The 22,980-nt window shown below is 41.0% G+C and overlaps 1 protein-coding gene across 1 annotated transcript in view; it reads right to left on the minus strand.

The window, feature by feature from the left end:
- The window catches only part of TOM1L1 (target of myb1 like 1 membrane trafficking protein), a 244,849-nt gene extending 228,417 nt beyond the window's left edge, over nucleotides 1-16,432 (minus strand). Inside the window, exon 1 of the mRNA XM_075119249.1 lies at nucleotides 16,330-16,432. The gene's annotated coding sequence lies outside the window, so the exon portion shown is untranslated. The remainder of the gene's footprint in view (nucleotides 1-16,329) is intronic.
- Nucleotides 16,433-22,980: the final 6,548 nt, after the last annotated feature.

A 22,980-nucleotide genomic window follows, 5' to 3' on the forward strand; every position in this document is an offset into this window, starting at 1 on the left:
CAGTGTTGCTAACCATCATGATTTTATTGTGAGCCCCACAATAATTGGTATTCTTCTGGAAGCTGGTGGGGTCATGCGAGTTCATGAAATTCTTGGCTTTCATTTGAAAAAAAAAGTAAGTTTCCAGCCCTCATGATTGTGAAGAAAAGCATGAAAATATGACTGGAGTGCAACCTAAAGACTCAAGAGCAAGAATGCAAGTAACCCCCCCCCCCACCCCAATTCAAAAATAAAACTTGTAATTTTTAACCAAACAACTGATTTTGCGGGGCTTGACTCATGACACTAGGCATACTTAATCCTGCTTCAGCACAAAGGGATGGACTAAATGACCTCTTGATGTCCTTTCCAGGCCTACGTTTCTTTGATATTTTAATGTTTGGGATCTGTAGTACTGGAGACAGAGACATGGCCAGTAGATCATTTCCCACTGTATGAAATGATGATATTATATATATATATATAATATAAAATCAGCATACACAAATATACAGTGAAGGTTATGGGTTTGACATTCATCTTGTGCAGAGGACCAGAACAAAGCTTATCTACTCTAAATCCCTTTTAAGCCCACAGACCTTGTGCTGCCCCTCCAAACAGAAATAATTTCACCACAAAAAATTATTCTAAGCAGTGAGGAATTTTCATTTCCAGATTTACATGTTATATATCATGTTATGAATATACTAAAACATACACTGTATCAGTATAAATATCTCATCATATTCTGGGTAATCTGTGGTAATGTTTTCCGGCAAATAAGCATATCACAGGTAGAGATAAGTGAACACTAAGTTACTCCTTTTCATTTCATATTCATGCTGCATAGTCAAATTATTACAATAAAGATACTTATTCTATTACTACGATGGGTTCTACAGTCAGAGAAAGGGCTCCAAGAATGTATGTGTATCTTGGAGGTGCATGGAGCAAGAGGCGCTCTGTGTGTGTGTGTGTGTGTGTGTGTACACAGGATGCTTGGAATACAATGCGCTTCAGGGTAGGGAGTTTTTTTGTTCTGTATTTGTATAGTGCCCAGCACAATGGAGCCCAGCAGCATGGTACCAGCTCCCTCCTGTGTAGAAGGTCAGAGATCTGCACACACAGAGGATCTTCTCTATATTCAGAGCTAGAGGGAAAGGTGTGGGCCATGGTTTTCATGTACAGAATTCTTTTGCAACCCACATAACACTCTGGCAAGGGGAGCTCTTCAGGAAGATGTATCTCAGTCATCTTTAGCTACCACAAGATATGATGGTTGTTATGGCAACCCCTTTTCACCGAATGGCAAAGTATTAAACACACAACATATTGGACAGACTCATCAGCATCTTCCTCTTTTCTAATGCAGCCTGTTTTCTTTTTTAAAAGAAACAAGAGTTATTTATATTTATACACACACACACACTCTCACTTTAGGTACAATACATTCGATTTTTCTTCCGAAACCATCTCCTTTCACCTCCCCAACCTCAGTGAGAACGGTAGGATGTGGGGAAAGATTTTTCATATATGAAAAGACTTTATGAATTTGCCTCCCCACACACACTTCACCATGAGAAAATTCCTTCATGTTTCCAAATCAAAATGCCCTAAAATATCAACAGTATTAACTTTTTTTGAAAATCGTATTAAATGATGAATTATATTTACGTAGGTATGATTACCTTCTGTTTGATTGTTATTTAATAAGGACCTGATCATGCAAATATGCACTTACTATGCTAATAAGAGTACTCACATATTAGGGTTGCAAACTTTCTAATCACACAAAACTGAACACCCTAGCCCTGCCCCTTCCCCGAGGCCCCGCCCCCTGCCCCACACCTTCCGTGAGACGTCAACCCTCGCTCACTACATCCCCCCCTCCCTCACTCATTTTCACTGGGCTGGGGGAGGGTGGTGAGGGCTCCGGAATGGGGCCAGAAATGAGGGGGTTCAGGGTGTGAGAGGGGGCTCCTGGCTGGGGCAGTGAGTTGGGGTTCAGGAGAGGGTCCAGGCTGGGGGGTGGGGCCGAGGGATTTGGAATGTGGGAGGGGGCTGCAGGTTGAGGCAGGAGGTTGGGGTGTGGGAGAGGGGAGGGGGTATGGGCTTTGGAGTGGGGCCGGGAATGAGGGGTTTGGGGTACAACACAGAGTTCCAGGCTGGGGGGTGGGGCCCAGTGATTCAGAGTGCAGGAGGGGGCTGAGAGTTGAGGCAGGGGGTTCGGGTGCAGGAGGGGGTGAAGGCTCTGGGGTGGGGCCAGGGATGAGAGGTTCAGAGTGTGGGAGGGGGCTGTGGGCTGGGGCAAGAAGTTAAGGTTCAGGGGGGTGAGAGCTCTGGACTGGGGGGGTGCTGGTTGTGGGGTGGGAGGGTGCAGGAGGGGGCTCGGGGTTTGGGGGGGGCACAGGGCTGGGACAGGGGGTTGGGGTTCAGGCTTACCTTGGGCAGCTCCTAGTCAGCGGTGCAACAAGGCTAAGGCAGGCTTCCTGCCTTTTCTGGCACTGCGCTGCCCATGCCCCGGAAGCAGCCAGCAGGTCCAGGTCCTAGGTGGGGGGTCAGGAGGCTCCATGTGTTGCTCTCACCCAGAGGCACCGCCCCTCCAGCTCCCATTGGCCGATTCCCAATACAGAGTGCAAAGCCGGTTGCAAAGCCGGTGATCCCCCGCCTAGGAGCTGAACCTGCTGGCCATTTCTGGGGCGCAGCACAGAGCCAGAACAGGTAGGGACTAGCCTGCCTTAGTATCACAGCACCGCCGACCAGACTTTTTACGACCCAGTCCTAACCGGAGCTGCCAGGGTCCCTTTTCGACTGGGTGTTCCGGTCGAAAACAGGACACCTGGTCATCCTACCACACACACAAAAAAGGTACACGTGTGTGTTTTGCAGGATTGCAGCCTGCTTTAGAAGATATTTTTCCTTTCCTTTACTGTAACTTCCATTTTCATTATGCCTCAGTTAATACACTGAAATATGCCAAATGGTTTCATGCAAAATGTTTCTTCTTTTAATCAGTTTAGCATCAAAGATTTCAGATTTGTAATTTTTTTTAGGTTAGTGCGTGGGGTGTTTATTAATTTATCAGTGATGCTTCCTCTCATGAATGTTTAATGGGATTTCAAGCAACCCCAGCAGCCAGTAGATAAATTATTTTTTAAAGCAGGTCCTTATAACTGTATTAAACAATCAGATAGTCTCTGTTGTTTCTGAATGATCTGGAGTGCCTCTAAAACTGCAGATTAGAAACATGATACATTGTTCGTCCTGAATTAATGGCATTTAGAGAACCCCTTTTTTCATTTGAATTCAGTGGGACTGAAAAGGTACCAGATTAACAGCCCTAGAGAGCTAGATCTTGGTTTATCCAGGGTGATATTCCCCTCTGTGTAGAGGAGTAGCACAAAACCTATGCCTCATGTCGAGGTCCCATGCAAGCTGTAGGATCAAGACCCTACAACACTGATGTGAGTGGTCCCACTGAACTCAGGGTTAGTGTCTACATTAAGTGACCCATATACCTTGTGCTGGACCTCTGCATAGGTGGGAAGTTTTACCCCCCACAAAATGTGTCACAAATATGCCTCTCCCGCAACCTGTCTGTGCCCCATCATTCCTTTGCCTTTCTGCTGAGACGGTCAGTAATGATGTCAAGTTAGTCCCATTTGTGGTAGTCGCTTTATTACACAAGCACTTGTCCAGAAAGCGCAGCCACTAAACACCCGTCAGATAGTAATAGATTTTGATCACTGCTGACTGTACCTTCATCCCAATCTAAGAGCTAGAATGAAAAGACTCCAAGGCTGAGATTTTCAAAACCACATAAAGGATTTGGTCACCCAGTTTCCATTAATTTTAATGGAAGTTGGGTGTCCAGATCTCTTAGGCAGCTTTTTAAAAACACACCCCATAGTCCTATTGGAAACTTTTAAAAGGAATCTATAAGAGAGACAGACTTTTTAATGCCTTGATGAATACTTCACCCACATATCTCATGGCTGACATTTTTAGAATGGGAGTGAATTGTAAAGGTGTAACTTTGTTTGTAGAGGAGAACTACTTAATCCAGTGATAACTCAGCAGGGAGGGGAGGAAATGGGGTTTTCTATTTTTTTAAGAGCAAATAAAATCTGGGGACATCCAGAATCACACTGGAAATATGTGGTCAGAATGCAGCAATGAGGAGGTCGTCTCAGTCCCTGGCACACAAAACAATACTTTAGACTTCAGAAGGAGAGGTGGAACATATTAATATGCCAGCAGATTACAAGGTATTTTTGTTTTCATGCCTCTGACAGAAGCTTCTTTCAAGCCTATATTGATACAGGGAAATGTATCTTCTTGATCACAGTGCCGTGAAATCACATTTGCATTCTTGTTCCCAGATCATGCTCTAATTTTGCTTTGTAACATTAATTTGAGTTTAGTGTGAAAGACAAGAGTCAGCAATTGACTGCCTGGATATGTAAAACAGTTAGCAGCATGTGTATGAAAGACAAAGGCAACAAGCATAAAACCAGGTCATACCATTTTGTACAAGAGCTTGAACATGTTGCTAAAGCTTTGCTGGAGAACAGAGATCAGCATTGGTTATCTTAAACAAATTCACTGATTCCTTTCTACTGGTGCAGAGAAGGTATGCCCTGAAAGAGGGGGGCCACAGCATCCCAGATGAGCTATTCTTTGCATTAAAGTCCTCAGAGCTTGTGTTTAACAACTCCATTTTTTTTTCATAACTCTAAGATAAAAGAGACCAAAAGTCCCTGCCTTTTACTGTGGAGGCTGATCCCTTTGGCCTCTGCAGCCACATCTCATATTGCTACACAACCAGAGCTGCACCAATACGTCTGCAGGGAGATTTTTTTCCCAGTGATTAGCACACCTTTCTCGCTACATGGGGATTCCTCTGTGGGGAGGGCAGTTTACATGCCTGCATCAGGTGTTCTTTCATGAAGACTTTACTTTTGCTTTCATTTTGGTGTTCTCTTCCCCTAAAATAATAATTGCTCAGCAGGAAGTCAGCCATTGTTAGTGCGCAGGAGAAATTTAACCATTATCTGTGCAGCAAAATGTGCCCTTCAGTGCACAGTGCTTGAGTTTTCCCTTCATTTAAGGAAAACTGGAGTGGGGAAAACACTGAGGCTTCACACCCCCAGAATACTCGTGAAATGCCTAACAAATGCCAACTTGCATAATTCAATTTATCGTTCTGTCAGATATCAAGATAATATAAATCTGAATTTACATTGCATTTGTATGCAGTGTTATGGAATTCACTGTTTTCTTTAGAATACAGGCGGTTAAAGTGGCAAAGAAAGATTCAGTGTGTTGGAAATATATGTTCATTCTTGCTCGCTGGATGAACTGGTGGAATTATACCCTATGCAAACCCCTTCCCCACCTCTTAAATTTGTTTGCAAGATACTCTACTCAAATTAAAAGGATTATGGCACACATTTTCACAGGGCAGTCATTTGCTAATTGCTGTGCATTTTGTTCTGCTTTCTCCTACAGTACAAATGAAAACAGTAGGAGAGAGCCCTTTCAGAAGATTAAGCAGCAAGCATTAGCCTGAAAGGAATGGTATTAGGAGCCTGGGCATTTTTCATTCTTATTATTCCATGAAATGGTGGGAAGAGTACAGCATAATAGTTCTAATATGTGCCCAGTAATACATAAGTCTGATGCAACTCTCATCAGGCATGCATCTTGTTAAGTGTAGCATCAAGAACATAAAGGTTACTGAGCTAGATTCAGGCAATAGTTGTGCAAGATATTTAAACTGTGGGGCAAGAAGTTTTCAGGCTTCTTTTCAACTTGAAACTAGTTTGGGTTGTGTAGATTAATTTTAAAACATTATTTTTCATCATGGGAATTATAATAGTACCATGGGGCCTGCTGAGATTGGGTCCAAACACAGAGTAGTAGAGAGTCCCTGAAGAGTTTACAGTCTAAACAGGTAAGGGGAAAGGATAGAACAGACAAGCAGAGCTATCAATATTATGGTGATAAACATCATGCTACTTCCATTATTGCATTTTTTGGGGTGAGATTTAGTTCAGGGATTACCTAAATGGAAAGAAAAAGGAAGGGACGGCGGTGACAGAGCAGCGTGAGAAGAGAAAGGGGGCAAAGTAGGAGGGGCAAGGGTGAAGTGAGGCTAAAGTGAAGAGATTGGGAGGGAGAGAGCAGGAGGAGGTTGGAGCAAACAAACAACAACAAATGGTGGATTGTATGGAAAAACACCAGGGTGGGGACTTGTAATGCAAATGCACTGTAATACATTACAGGATTATCCAGGTTGAATGCCCCAGGTGCTCTAAAAACGTATGGTAGAGACAGCCACAGTCCCAAAGATCGTACAATCTAAGGCCCCACACGTACAAAGAGTTACTCCCGTGTTAAACTGTATGCACTGGCAGTAGCCCTACTGAAGTCAATGGGACAACTCACAGTGATTATAGATAAGCAGGCGTCAGTCTTTGCAGAAAGTCGGCACATTTAAAAACTGCTTTGCTGTACTATTTGCACATGCAAGATTGACATATGGTGCCTGTGAACTCACCATTTCTGAAAGCAGACCCTCTTGCATGAATAGCTGTAAGATGTGAGCATGGCTGGGATGAATTTATTTTAAAATTCAAGTGATTATTTATGGAGGTTTTTTTTTTTTTTGCACCAGTCTCTCAGTCATATTAATAATAAATAAATGTCAGGATAAGACCTATATGCTGAAAATACTGAATAACCAAAACTACATTATCCACAGATGCATTGGTTCATGATGAGTTTCTAGGTGTCATTCAAGGTGCTGGTTTTAAGCTCTAGAATTCTACCTAGTCCTGACTACCTATGGGACCAGTTTTACTCCCATAGTGCAGGGGCAGTGCCTTAGACCCTTCAGGCCTGATTCTTTATTGCCCTGCACCTTGGGTGGTCAGTTACACTGGTGCAAAGTGAGTTCATAAAGCTACTGTTCTGTTAGTATTATATACCCACTATATACTCACTTTACAAAGGTGCAAATAACTAAACAAAGTGCAAAGCAATGGAAAATCAAGCCCCTTGGTCCTCTTGTGTCTCATGCCGGTAATTAAAACCAACTTGGCACATGGAGCTGACAGCCCTAGATTTCTACATTTGGGGTTAACTCACATTTGTGTAAAAAGAAAAGGATTACTTGTGGCACCCTAGAGACTAACCAATTTATTTGAGCATAAGCTTACGTGAGCTTGTGTGATCAAGGGTTTGAACAGAGCTGTTTTGCTGGAGTTCTCAACGTTGCTGTGATTCACTGAGGTGGCTAAAGTCGGGCACACAAAAACTGAAATGTGGATCATAACTAAGGCTTGATGGAAACGGGAATTTTTATTGCACAGGAAATTCTGACATTTCAAAATTTGTTTTTGTTCTAAATTGTACTGAAAACCCGCAAATTGCAAAATTTTCCTGTGGAACAGAAATTTTGAAAAAGGTTGAGTCAGAGCCATCAAAATGTTTTCTTTCTATAAAGTCAAAACATAGTATACAATAACATGTATATAATATTTTTATGATATAACAGAAAAGTCTAAATGAAATCAAAATGATGAAATTGTAACAAAATATTTCAACATTATCCAAATGAAAAGCTAAAGTTGAAATGGTTTATTTGGACATTTTTCCAGCTAAAATTTCATTGCAGTTGATGCATTCCCCCAAACATTTGATTTTGAAGAAACTGTATTTTTTGACAGAAAACCGTTCCATTGAAAAAGTTTTGAACAGCTCTAATCAAGTAGAATGCTTTGTAAATCTAATAACAATCATGGAAATACTTCCTATACATATTGGCTACTTTCCACAGTACAGAAGCATAGAAATATAGCACTGGAAGAGACCTCGAGAGGTCATCAAGTCCAGTCCCCTGGACTGAGGCAGGACCAAGTAAACCTAGATCACCCCTGACCATTGTTTGTCTAACCTGTTCTTAAAAACCTTCGATGACAGGGATTCCACAACCTTTTTTGGTAACCTATTTCAGTACTTAACTACCCTTACAGTTAGAAAGTTTTTCCCAATATCTAACTTAAATCTCCCTTGCTGCAGATTAAGCGCATTGCTTCTTGTCCTATCTGCACTGGACATATAGAGCAGTGGATCACAGTCCTCTTTCTAACAGCCATTAACAAACTTACAGACTGTAATAAAGTCCCTAACTCAGTCTTCATTCAACATTTCCAGTTTAACCTTTCCTCATAGGTCAGGTTTTCTAAACCTTTTATCATTCTTTTTGCTCTCTTCTGGATTCTCTCCAACTTGTCCACATCTTTCCTAAAGTGTGGCACCCAAAATTGGACACAATACTCCAGATGAAGCCTTACCATATCCAAGTCTTAGATACGACACTCCTGTTAATATATCCCAGAATGCCATTTTTGCAAATGCATCACATCATTGGCTTATATTCAATCTGTGATCCAGCTATAACCCTAAGATCCTTTTCAGCAGTTCTACTCCTTAGCCAGTTGTTCCCCATTTTTTTAGTTGCGCATTTGATTTTTTCTACCTTATTGCAGTATTTTGCACTTGTCTTTACTGAATTTCATCCTGTTGATTTCAGACCAGTTCTGCAATGTATCAAGGTCCTTTTGAATTCTAATCTTGCCCTCCAAAGCGTTTGCAGAAAACTTTTCCTCTCACCCCACAGAGAAGTCAAATGCATTGTAAAACATGAATCTTTTATTTCTGAATTTAGATTTAAAGTCCAGCGTTCCTTTTGAACCTTCCACAGTGACAGCTTTTAAAAAAATATATGGCACCTTTATAAAACACAACATTTTATGATCCTGAAAGAACCTTTAATATTTAAAATTTAAAGGTCCCATCCTCCCACACCAGGGATGTCTTGTATTCTGCAATGTTACTTTTTGTCAAACTGAATTTCAAACCATGAGATCAAGAACTGAAATTTCAGTTGATTGATTATCTCACAAGCCAAGGAAGTACTTTTAATTGCTTACCTCCAAGATGAATGTTGACTTGGCTCAATTTGGCAAATAATTCATGAGGTTTCATAAATATGCATGTCCTATCCTGTACAGAGCAGCATTATTAACCTGCCTTTTCCCAAGAGTAGAGTAATGAATTAAATAAAAGGGGATTTAAGAAGAAGAATGGATTATAAATAAAGGGATTTGTAGGAAATAATGTTATCATTTAAGGTTAGTTTAGCTAATACATCCTGATTTCTGAAAAGCTCACTAGTTGTAGGGTACCTTGTTATTGTTCATTCTGTGATTTGTTGAGGATGGATTATTTTTCTGTTTTCATGGACATCTTCTTCTGCCTAGGGTGATAGAGGACTTTCCATACATCTGTAATCAAATTGCAATGCCACCCAATTCTGATGTGCTAACATTTTGTGATCCTGATCATTTTGAGAAGATTTCTCTTTCGTTACCCCAGCTGAGGATCAGATAAGGCTATATCTCATTGGAAAAAAAACACAGAGTGTGAGACCTCACTTTACTTCCTTCAGAGAGAAAGCGTGTTTGTCCTTTTTGTTCATTTCACACAACTAAGAACTCTAGGAAACAAAGAGCTTTCAAATTCATGTAGATGCCCTTCCTGGAAGTATTAAAGAGTCTCCCATTTCTGTTTGACACTAGCACATGGAGTGTTTTACACTAGCACATGGTTTGATTTACTGGCAGCACGAGGGGCAGATCATTTTCTGTGCAAGCCATGCAAAAATTTAGGAAAAAAACCTGCCAAACACCAGCTGTCAGCAAACAAGGTTCCCAGCCCACCTGTAAATGGAACCATCTGCACCCAGCATGATCCCTCGTGAAGACTCTCCGAGCAGGTCTAAGCATTTAAAATGGATTCAGACGTCACTGGGATTCAGTGACTCTGAGTGAGTTAATTTCACTGAGTTTTAATATTTCAACTTAATTAAGATAGTTTGGTTTTGACCTGTACCCTTATTTTTATGTCCTGACTCAGAAGTGACAGAACCTGTGAATAATCTCCTGATCCATCTAGGGATAGAAAACATCATTAGCCATGTTGTATGACCTGGAATTGCAACCTAGGCCTCTACCCTCATCTAGAGTGTTATTTCCCAGCCTGTAGCCTGAATCTTTCCCCCTAAAGGGAACTTGAGCTAATCCTAACCAGATCAAAACTCTTCTGCACAGCTAACTCTTAAAGGACCAGACCCCGTGAGGTGCTAAGTACCTCTGGCAATGTTCTGAGCATCCCCAGTTCCCACTGACTTTACAGGAGATGCTCAGTACCTCAGGTGTCAGTGCCCAGGTGCCAAGGAGGGCTAACAAAGCTGAAGGAGCTATTGCCTCAGTAAAGAATGCAGGGTTGGGCCTTTAGTCATCATGAAACAATTTTTACTCTTGTAGAGTAGGTCAAATCCTGACGTTCTTTTTCAGTTTTCACTCAAGCAAACTCCAGTGGGGTTCAGGGAGGGTGTGACTGCATAAAGACAGAGTAAAAGCTAAGTAAGGAAAGTTTTAGCAGCTGGAAAAACAGCTATTTGAAATCCATATAGTCCAACATTTAGGAGACACTGGGGTTTTGGTTTGGGACATTACTCAATATAGAGTCTTCCTGGACCACTGCAGAATCTGAGACTAACACAAGAATGTAACAGCATCCTCAACTGGCAAAAGACAAACCCTTCAGCATACAGCAATGACTTCAGTTTGGTGGCTTAACTGAATCACGGCCTTTCAACTTCAGGAGCTCCACACCAGAGACCGGAAAAATCAAATGGACTGAAGACATGTACAGTAGAATAAAAAAACAGAGATAAAACAAGAAAAGCAACCAAGTTAGATTTGTATTGTATGGTTTGCAGTTGACCCAGGATTCTTCACAATAAGGGAGAAAGAAAATTAGAACAGTCTTAAGCCTCGGCATGGGGGGGGTGGGGGTGAAGCAACCTTTTAAACAAAGAACCTATTTTTTTTTTTTTGCGTCTTCTGACACATGGAGCATGTCACTGAGTATTGTAAAATCACAGACAGTACTGGCACAGTAATGTACTAGAGATGATATTTCAAGGTGTGGTAAGTATCACTTAGTCAAGATCAGAATCAAGCTGGTATATTAAAATAAACAAAATAATAATAAAGGGCCAAATAAAAGCACTTGAGTATCAGTGAGGTGAAACTGAAGAGAACCAGAGCTTGCCTATTTCTGGGTTTTAGGAATGCAGTCAGGAACAATGAAACGCTGACCATGAATGGTGTTCAAGAAAAGTGAATTGTATATCATTCAAATAAAGATGGAAACGAACATCAAAATGACAATCTCTGAGCTACAAAGCAACAGCCAGGAAACCAAAATGAGCCCAGGACAATGAATGGAGCCCTAAACATGCCTCAGGTTGAAGAGCAAAATGAAAAGCAGTGTCATATGTCTGGCAATAATTTTGTACCCACAAAACCAAGCAGCTTTGTGATGGGGAAGCATCACATATAAAAATTCAAGGCTTACTAGGAGCCATGTTTTGAATTTCTGTTAGAATTGTAAACATACATAAACTACCATGCAATGAATGACGTTGAAATGGTATCCATTGCCATCTGTTATTGGAAACATGAGACGAGTTTCTCTTGAGATCATGATCATGCACCAAGAGACCAGATAAAGATGATGATTTGATAGGTTCCACTTGGAATGCCGTTTCCCCATGAATACATAACTGCACTGAAGAACGTATTGGATGACTTTGTGAAAAAAATCCAACTTCTATCATTTCAACAAATGTTCTTGCGGATAGTCCCATGAATTTTCTTTTTCACTGTTAGTAATGATATGTATTTCATGCAGTCAGATTTCAAATTGCATGGTGAGCGACTTTGCTAAATTAGATGTGTGGCAAAGAATATAATCTGGTCGGTGTATTATCGATACTGGAGACCCAAGAATCAATAAAACCTCTCTTTTCAAAAAATTCAAATTCAACGTATTTCCTTCCACCTTCACGGTGTAGACATTCCAGCTCAGGCTGCAGGGCGGGCTCTGTCATAAATATAAAGGGAAGGGTAAACCCCTTTGAAATCCCTCCTGGCCAGGGGAAAGCTCCTCTCTCCTGTAAAGGGTTAAGAAGCTAAAGGTAACCTCGCTGGCACCTGACCAAAATGACCAATGAGGAGACAAGATACTTTCAAAAGCTGGGAGGAGGGAGAGAAACAAAGGGTCTGTGTGTCTGTCTATATGCTGGTCTTTACCGGGGATAGACCAGGAATGGAGTCTTAGAACTTTTAGTAAGTAATCTAGCTAGGTACGTGTTAGATTATGATTTCTTTAAATGGCTGAGAAAAGAACTGTGCTGAATAGAATAACTATTTCTGTCTGTGCATCTTTTGTGTAACTTAAGGTTTTGCCTAGAGGGGTTCTCTATGTTTTTGAATCTAATTACCCTGTAAGGTATCTACCATCCTGATTTTACAGAAGGGATTTCTTTATTTCTATTTACTACTATTTTTTATTAAAAGTCTCCTTGTAAGAAAACTGAATGCTTTTTTATTGTTCTCAGATCCAAGGGTTTGGGTCTGTGGTCACCTATGCAAATTGGTGAGGCTTTTTATCCAACATTTCCCAGAAAAGGGGGGGTGCAAGTGTTGGGAGGATTGTTCATTGTTCTTAAGATCCAAGGGTCTGGGTCTGTAGTCACCTAGGCAAATTGGTGAGGTTTTTTACCAAACCTTGTCCACGAAGTGGGGTGCAAGGTTTTGGGAAGTATTTTGGGGGGAAAGACGCGTCCAAACAGCTCTTCCCCAGTAACCAGTATTAGTTTGGTGGTGGTAGCGGCCAATCCAAGGACAAGGGTGGAATATTTTGTACCTTGGGGAAGTTTGGACCTAAGCTGGTAAAGATAAGCTTAGGGGGTTTTTTCATGCAGGTCCCCACATCTGTACCCTAGAGTTCAGAGTGGGGGAGGAACCTTGACAGGCTCCAAGACCCTCTCCTCTCGCCGGGTTTCAGAGCACAGGCTCCAGCTCCAACCTGGATGGCTACACTGCTATTTTTAGCCCTGCAGCGTAAGTCTGAGTCAGTTGACCCAGAATCCGAGACTCGCTGCCACAGGTTTTTCATTACAGTGTAGACATACACCCTTTGCAGTAGCAGCAAAAAAATTATGGCCATCTGATGGATGTTGAGTGGGCTGGTGAGATCTGTAGTGTTTGCTGTCCACATTAACAGAAAACGCACCACTACAAGCATGCATATTTGGGAGCTCTGTTTTCTTTAGAGACATTCTTAATTGATAAAACGTATGCTCAGCCCCACATACACAATTAATTTCTAATGTTAATATTCGGCAATTTTTCCGAGTATCATGACCAAAGTAAACTGGCCTGGCTCTTTTGGCAAAAGCCACAAAACTTTAGCAAAGTGGCCTCCCAACACGGGGGGACTGGAACGAGCAGAATCGTTTATATTTTTGCAGTTACCCAGTGGACTATTTTGATGGAGATCATTGGAAAGATCATTTGCTCAACATTTTAAACTGTTAAAACCCTAAATAGTCAGTAACGTTATAGTCAATGGAGGGAAAGCACTGGTGGTAGGTGGTTTTAAATGAAATTACATTAGAACTATGACCACATAACATCACTGTACCTTGCACAAGAGGCCAGTACAGGATTATAATGGATGTAATAGATTCATTTTTGTTGTTTGCCTTCTAAAGGCAGTATACAATATATACATGCTCGCTGTAGAGTTGCGTGCATTATTGTTCTGCCACCTCCCATGGTAACGCCAAAAGCTCAGGGTCTTAGCTGAAGTCCATTATGATCTGAGACGGCAGAGATGTAACAGCCTGGAGTTTTGGTGTGTTTTGTTTTAAATCATAAGGTCAACTGTGTGAGGCCCAATTCAGGAAAGCAATCACGTATGTAATTAACTTAACGCAAATTAACACTTATTCGTATTGCGGTGGCACTCAGGCATCCCAGACACACACCAGGATGCCATTGTGCTAGGTGCTGTACAAACAGACAATCTCCCCTGCTTCAAAGAGCTAAAAATGTGAAGAACTTGCTTTCCTGAATGGCAATTCTTTCAACACCTGAGTCTGCAGTCCTTTCCTCTCGACTGTCTGTTACTTGCACTTGGATTCGAGGGATTTCTGCAACACATTTGTTTTAAAATAGCAACTAAAATGTTAGAATTACAAATACGACTTGTTTCAACATATGTTAAAACAGTCTCTTTGTGCTTTGACACAAATTAAACACCTATGGTTCTACAACTGTTATTTATTGTATCAGATTTTAATTATTTACCATTGAAAGTCAGAATGTTGTTGAATCCGGTTTAACACAGCTAATATCCATATTTTGCGGCTGTCATTCTTACAATGAAATCTGCAGGATATGTTTGTATAGTCATTCTGCTACTCTGATTTTCCACTGTAGGCTATTTTATAAACTTGCCTGGATATAATTTTACTGATTCAAATTTACTCTATATATTAATGTTTGTAAAACACTTTTGATCACATAAAGCAAATGAATGAGAAGGATTATTACTGTAATATGCTTTCTATAAACACTCTTACTATTAATTATTTATGAAGTATCAAAATGTTCTCAATACTTTACAGACATACAAGATGACAAGATTTCAGCCCCTGTATGGCTACAATCTAAGAAATAATAAAAATCAATGTGTTCTTTTTGGTTTGTTTTGACATATCCACTGAAAAGATTTGCATCATCAGAACAACTTGCTGGATCTAAAGAAATGCTTAAAAACCCTTTAATTTAAAATGCGATCTATTCTGATAACAAAAAATACACAGTCAGCTATTTGATACTCTAAAGACATTTTTAAAAAGTTAGAACAAAACACTAATTGTTGGGGAAAATATATTTGCTTTTATTTTTTCCTAAGCAAGTATGCTAGCACATCTCAGATAAGAGTGTTTCATCCTTTAATATGCAAATCAAGCTTCTACATATTAGTAATTAGAATTATAATGAATGCGCCTTTAGAAGAAATGCTGGCCTATTTACTCATTAACTCAAGAGTAAAGAAGCAGACTTGTGAATTGCACTCTGGATTATCTTGTTATATGCTCAGTCATGTATCATCAGTTATGTATTGTACTTTCTGTAGTGAGTATAACAACATATCATCTGTAGATACTAAGGATCAAATGTCATCCCAACACTGGTGCTTTCCTATACTGTGCTGATAAACTTTGTAGACCTCCACAGTTGGGTTTTTAGGAGTCTGGAGATAGGTTAGGTAGCATTTGACCTTCCAGTCTCATTTAGTATTTCAGTCCTAGCTCCTCTCTATTACACAGAGACCAGAATAAATATATAATTTTGTAAGAGAAAAAATGTTCTGTCACTTATTTAAACTGCACAGCTGCTCTGCGGTGACCAAACAATTTGGGGGCTCAGTTATGGCTTTGCCACAAGTCCCGAATAAGGGGAAGTGCATAGTTGTGTTTGCCCAGGAACAGACCAGGAACCATTTATTGAGTAAGAGCCACAATCTGTTCTTGCCTGCCCCTTTCCACTTGCTCTGTGAGATCAAGAAAATAAGCTTCACCAGCCCTACCTCTGGTGCTGATTACTTCCCCCTCCATGCCAGCTCAGCTGTGGTGGACAGTGAATGGCAGAGGGGAGGAGGCAAAGAAAAAAAGAAGATTGATTCAAGGATCTGCCTAATTCCTGATCTTGTCACTCGTTCACTACCTGCCCATGTACACAGGAGGGGGAGTAGCGGCCTTGTAGATGCTACCCACAATATGATAGCCAGATAAGGGAAATAAGCGGGTTCCTTCTGCCCTTTTACTCTCCTGAGCAGGACTCAGGGGGAGTTACAATCTTATCCTAAAGATGATTACCTTGGAAAAGCAGATATTGCTTCCATCTCTCAGACAGACACTGAATGTGGGCTCTTGTTCCTCTCCATGGCTTGACTGTGCCTTCCACAGACAAACACACTATCTCATCTGGGAGTCTTTTGCACCAAGATTTGCCCAGCTATTACTACTACTATCCATGTTGCAAGGAAGAGGGGAATCAAGCCCACTATATTTTCAGTACATGGTTTTCCTGCTTTTTTTTCATCCCAGAAATCTCTCCGACTGGTAATTATGTTGCTTTTGTAGCTAATCATTTTTTTTGCGTGGCCCTGTTCATTGACACTGCCGCATAAATGAAGAGAAACAGAAGAAAACAATTAAAAGTGCTTCGGTGCCACGACACCAATGTGCCTCTGTTACTTGTACAGTTCTAGCTCTGGACTGATTTTTAACCTTATTCTGAAAAAAAAAAAAAATCACATCACTGAAATATAAAACCCTAACCCCAGCGTTATTACCTGCTTCTGGGTTCTTCAGACTGAGAAACTTCTGTTCTATTCAGTGATGATTACAGCTGAGTAACAAAGGTGCATTCCCGTTTCCAGTTCAACCCTGCCTGATTTCCTTTTCTTTTCTCTAAGCTCTGGTAATGACACGCATAAAATAGGGGCATGATTAATAATTAATCTGTTCTGCACATCAGTGAATTTGATGCAGCAAAGAGAAGCTGTTTCCAGTATGAGCTGCGAGGCTGAGAAGCACAGCTTACTAAAAGCAAATTCCTTTTGCATGTGTTTTCATTTGTTGTACCCTTCAAGCAGCGAATCAAGCCTCTACTATATAGTGTTCCTATCTTGGATGCTGTGTGGTACATAGGAGGTACAAATCCTATATAACCTTGCAATATTTCCCTTATGATACTGGAATAAAGTGATTTGCCTGAAGATACTTCGTAAAAGTTTTTGCCACTTCTGATTCAGTCACTGGTCCATCTAGTCTGGTACCTTGACTCTGGCAGTAACCAGTACTTGATGTTGCAAAGAAAGGCAAAAAGCATCCACTCACACTGCACCTACACAATACTGCAGATGGGTGGAAAAACTCCCTCCCTCGCTCCCATAGGCAATCAAGCTATCCCTTGAGGCATGAGATTTGATTGACCTTAGTTTCAACTTCCATAGCTCTTAATATATTATTAGCGGTTATAAAACTGTCCTGGCTTTTTGTACCAGTCCCAATGACCTCATGTGGCAGTGATCTTTATTACAGGATGTTCTTCTCAAGGCAAAAGCCTGAGTTACGCCATATGTGATCCAGTCAAATGGGAAACAGTCTGCTTGATATTATGAATGCTGAGGAAAGGCAGGTGCATGTGGAGAAAGGGTGTAAGGCACTTAGCTGTACAGTAAGCAGAGCTATAGGTAAGGTGTAGAGAAGATTCAGAAGTTCCTTTGAGGAATTGTCTGTTTCAGAGATATCTGGAAGATGCATCACAACAAACTAGAGTAGAAGAGGTTCAGAGATAAAGGCACCCAGAGAGAGCAGATATAGATATCCAATGAAAAAACATACAAGGGGGGATAGCAATTCCATAGAACATTTAGTGTTTCAAACTCAAAACAGGTTAGAGGAGGAAAAAGAATAAAGTGAGCCATAGGGCGTGTGGGCTTGGTTGATAAATAAGATAAAAAACTAGATTTCTTAGAAGTTGGCTGTTAGGAGTAATTAACAAAAGCAAACACAAACCTTGCAATGTGTTCCACTTGGGTAAACCCGTGTCCACACTGAGTCAACTGCATTATTGCAGTGGAGTGGAAACTAGCATCAAACAGAACCCTAGCCCAGGGACATCATGTGACCCTCCCCATCCTAAAACTAACCCAGGACCACCAACAGATCCCAAATATAACTCTTGCTCAGGATCACCACCTGACACCCCAAGCCTAACCCAGGCCTGAAACCGCCAACCAGCCCCAACCCTAATTCTAATCCTCAGTCCCAATCCTAATCATACCCCAGGACCTCTTTTGCACCACAGACCTAACTTTAGCCTACAGCCATCATCCAGCCTTATCCCTAATCCTAGCCCAGTTTGTAATCAGCATAAAACCTAATCCCACCCAAGGCCAAGGAACAGCCCCAACCCTACCTCGGGGCCTCCTTCTGGCCCCAATTCTAGCCCTAGCTCGAGGAGCCCTATCAGCTCCATCCCTAGCCCCAGACCAGGGCCACCTACTAGCCCAATCCTTAACCCTTGGCCAAACAAAGTTAGATTCAATATGCAGAATGGAAGACCAAGTTTAATTTTAAATGCCTGTGCCAGCAGTTTTCAAACTATCCTCTTATGACTTGCAAACTGAGAAAGTCTGATATGAAATCATTAAGATAGTAAACACAGAACTCCACAATCTCAGTTTCTTCAGTCACTTGAAGGGACAGGTAGCCCTAGATATGAATATTTCAGCATGAAGAAAGTGCATCTTATCTACCAAAATAGATGCACATAATTCTCTCTCATTACTGTTTTGCAAAACAAAAGAGTATCTCTCTGTTACTCACCAGGAGTAATAATACTTTGCTTTTACATACTTTTACTTTCAATGGAAGAGCTCGAAGCACAATACAAAAGTAGCATCCTCTTCCCCATTTTACAGATAAAGGCAATGAGGCACAATCGTTAAGTGACTTGGCCAAGATCACCAGGAACACTGTGGTGGGACTAAGAATAGAAACCAGGTATCTTCACCCCGGTCTCTGATCTAACCACTAGGCTTAACTGCCAACCCTTAATTCCCCATATAATTTAATGTGCCATTAAAGAATAAAGAGAATGCCGTTAACACAACCATTTTTCATGCCCTTTATAATTTAGTATGAGCTTTGGTGGATTTTCCCTATAATTTTTAATTCAGAAAATAGTTTGCTGATTAGTAACAGCACATTACCAGTGTCCAGACCATCTGTCAATGAAACACAGAACTGAATAGCCCCCACACTGATATAACCTAGCGAGATGCTGGCCCGTCTTCAAGTGTTAATTTGAGGGCTGTTCAGTGTAATCAGATCCAGCTATGCTTGCTATGAGTTTCCCGGCAACCTTTGAACAATTTGGTGCGGAAAATATTGGCTGGAATTATTTGCAAAGTGTGTTTAGAAAAGAATTAAAGACATGACAATTTACTGTGGTTTTGGCTGTATTAGAGTGCACCGTGACTTGCAGAAATCAATGCATTCGGGATCCATTTGCTCAATTCAACCTTGCTCTCAGCAGCATAGTCAGAAATGAGCAGGAGGAGCAGTTCAGGTGATTCAGTGTTGGACAAGATGTAGAGGTTATTTAGCAACCTTGACTTCTAGCAATGGCATAAACACCTGCAGCAGTATGCATCTCCAGGGCTTGCTTTTCTCTCACTCACGCTGTGATAACTTCTTCACATCACTCCAGTTCTTGATTTACACCAGGGTAAGAGGGAGGAGAACTAACCAGCGATTCTCGTAAACAAGACTTGAATATGCCATTCAAAGAAAAACAAATGAACCAGGATGAATGTGAACGCAAACTTTCGTACAATACTTTTTTTTTTTTTAAAGGTGCTTTCTATATAAAAAATTATTCCAGGGGATATCAATTTGCACGAGTGTTTTATGCAGTCATATGGAGATCACCTTTAGGGAGACTCAAGTAAAATGATTGAGAAAGAGTGTTCACTTACCTCAGCATACATCCCTTTTTATTATTTTCCTTTGGAATGCTACATTTTGGTGATTAATAATCAGCTATCTGCATACCCATCTGCATTATATACATTGGCATGTTGCTTTTACTGCTGCCCTGTTAATTGCAAACACAGCCATAAAAATCAGTCATAAACATATGACAGTTTTACAAAATATGGCACTGTTTACTGCATACCAATGAATGTGTTATAGTTATTAGCATGCTCTAAGGGACAGGACACTGGTCTGGAAGTCAAGAGACATGGGTTCTATTCCCAGTTGTGCCACTGACTGGCTGTGTGATCTTGGTCAAGTCATTTGTTTCTCTCTCCTTTTCCTCCTGCCCTTTGTCTGTCTTGTCTATTAATTCAAGAACAAGAGGACAGTCTATATCTATCTAGGGTACTTACATGGCCCCCTAACACCACAGTATCTGAGCATCTCAAAATCTTATCCCCCAAATACCCCTGTGAGCTAGGGAAGTGCTATTATCCACATTGTACAGGTCAGGAACGGAGGCACAGAGACTAAGTGATTTGCCCAAGGTCACACAGGAAGTCTGTGGTGGAGCAGGGAACTGAACTTAGGTCTCCCAAGTCCATGCTAATGCCCTATCCACTGGACCATCCTCCCTCCTCAGTGAAACTGAAGTGTGGAAAATTCAAAACTGGTAAAGCAAATACTTTTCCACACGATGCAGTTAGCCTGTGGGACTCATTGGCATGATATATCATTGTGTCATGAGCTCAGCATGATTTACAGAGGGATTAAACATTTATATGGATAACAAGAAAATCCAGAGTTGCAATGGTAAACACTAAACAAACCAAAAAACCCACAACCTCCTTGTGTGTTCTGGACAGGGGATAAACCCCCATGTGCCAGGGATTCGGCCCAGGTTTTAAAATATATTTAGGCACCTGTTATTGAAATTAGTGGGAGCTAAGTGGCTAAATACCTTTACAAACCTGGCCCCTAGGTACCTATAAAAATCTGGCCTTTGATCCAACTTTTAACCGTGGGGTGGGGGAAGTAAATTATTTTAAATACTTTATTGCTAATGTATCTGTTGTCTTTGGGGTAAGTTATTCACCAGATAAGCATGTGTTTGTTTTTAACCATTATTTCGATCGCATTTCAATTTGCATCAATTCTTAGGGAAAGACATTTCTTTTGTTAGAAAGGTTGGCATTTTGCCATGGTTGTCATGGAAGCAATGATTTCCATGTTGATTTGGGTTTTATTTTTTAATTCTCTATTTCCAATTACTTTTAGCATGTCAAGATTTTTGTTTGTGTATGGGTGGAAGGATGTGAAGGTTAACAGTTGAACAAACTTCCATGACAGCTTTGAGAGATGCAAAGACATACCTTGGGCAGCACAGAAGGCTAACGGGGGGCAGTGAAAAAAAAGTACAATGCAAGAGTGAGAGAATATTCTATCATAGATCATATGAGTTCAAATATTAAATTAAGCTCTAAGTGCAGAGTATACGGATAACAAAGAACTCTTACATGGTTTCTTACTTTTAAACGGTTTCAGAAAACTAAGTTATTTGACTGTGTAGCAAGTGTGTCCTTATTTAAATGAGATTATCTGAGTAGAAAAAGGTATAAGGTAATCTTACTTGCCTACTATATTTTTCCCCCAAGTTTAGAAACTGAATTTACAGATTGAAGTCAAATTTAATACTAAAAAAGCCAAGACATTTTTCCTACAAGCCACTGTATATTTCAAAGCAATAAAGCAGCATAATCCCTTCCAAAATATCTGCTGTGATTTTCCCTTGTAAAGTGAAGTAAGGCTGTAGCCCAGTTGGCTAGTTTGCCTTTGTTATATTCACTGCTACTGTAGCCCAGTGGGCTAGCTTGCCTTTATTATATTTACTGCTTTGCATTATATTCAGCAGTAACGGAAGACACCTACAGGCCTGTATCCTGTAAGACATTAGCTTCAACAAGTTAGCACAAGGCTTGAGGCCTGTGAACTTTGAACAGATAAACTATAAAAGAGTTCATATAGTGTGAGTATTGCAACTGTGCACATCAGGGTTCCCAACTATATAATAATTTGAATCATATGAGGCCTGATCTTGAGGCAAGAACCTGGCAACCCTCAAAGTGATAACTGGGAATTCTTCAGTAATCAATATAATTAACACATAATCTAAAGATCAGGTAACAAGGAAAACCAACATAGTACTTGCGCAAACTATGTAATTCTGTCACTGGAAACAAAGATTTAAACTACTACTCAGGGTAAAGGTAGAGAATGCAGATCCCAGTGACAGGAGCAATGGGGGAGAATTCCAAGCACCAAAGGGTGTTGGGTTCAGATCTCTCATGCAAGACTCTGGAAGTGGGGGCATGTGTGTTTGGCAGGTTAGTAACCCAAATAACTGTGTGTCGAGGATAAAGGCCCATCAGCAGGGGGAACTGTTTTGCCTCTTTGCTCCCGCAATTTGATGACCTGACAGCATTGTTCCACCAGTCATTGCTTGGTAAGAGTAATTACACTGCTGATGAAATATGGGGGTAGCTGTTTATTTTCTTCCTTGCTGATTAGCCAAAGAATCGATATCGTGATGAGCGATCCTTGTGATAATGCATAGGCTTTGCCGATGATTAGTCAGAAAGGAAATTTTCCCCTTGCAGCAAACTGGCCAACTCAGAGGAGGACGCTCACCTTCATTTTGCCCATCTGGCACAGATCTCTTGGTTGACATTATTTAGGTTTGCATCAGGGCTTAAATTCTCAGAGATTATTTCCCAGAGCACTCCTCCACCCAACTCATTCAGGGCTCCGGGCTTTAGGTGCGGGGCAGCCATCTTGGGGCTTTAGCCCTGGGGGTTCAAGGCTTTAGCCCTGTGCAGGAGGGCGTGCCAGGGCTCGGGCTTTCAGCTCCATGGGAAGCGCAGGGTTTCCCATGGGTTTGAAAATATTTACCTCTGGATGAATTTAAGCACTGGTTTGCATAGTTCAAAGGAGAGTCTATAAGGAAAATGATATGATTCGGGCCTATCTGAAGGATCCCATGTGTGTTTATTGAAACTTTAGATCCCAAATATTCTTTGACGCAGCTAGAAGAGTTACAGAAGTCCCTTTCAGTTTCCCTGTGTTGGTTGGCTCTATTTCTATTCCAATCCAAAGCTCAGAAGCAGGACTGAATGAGCCAAAGAATGGGAGTTGAGATCCGACATATTGAGAGCATCACATAGATAGGGCACTGGGCTGGGACAAAAGTGACCAGAGTTCTGTTCCCAACTCTGTCAATCATCTGCTGTGAGATTTTGGGAAAGTCACTTTTCCTCTGGTTCCCTTCCTATCTTTCATATGTCTTGTCTACTTAGATGGTAAGCTCTTTGGAGCAGGGACTCTCTCTTACTATGTGTATGTAAAATGCCTAGCACAATGGAGCCCTGATCTTAGTTTGGCTTCTAGGTACTACTGCA

The sequence above is a fragment of the Caretta caretta genome, chromosome 14 (genome assembly GCF_965140235.1).
Source record: "Caretta caretta isolate rCarCar2 chromosome 14, rCarCar1.hap1, whole genome shotgun sequence".
NCBI classification, from domain to species: Eukaryota; Metazoa; Chordata; order Testudines; family Cheloniidae; genus Caretta; species Caretta caretta.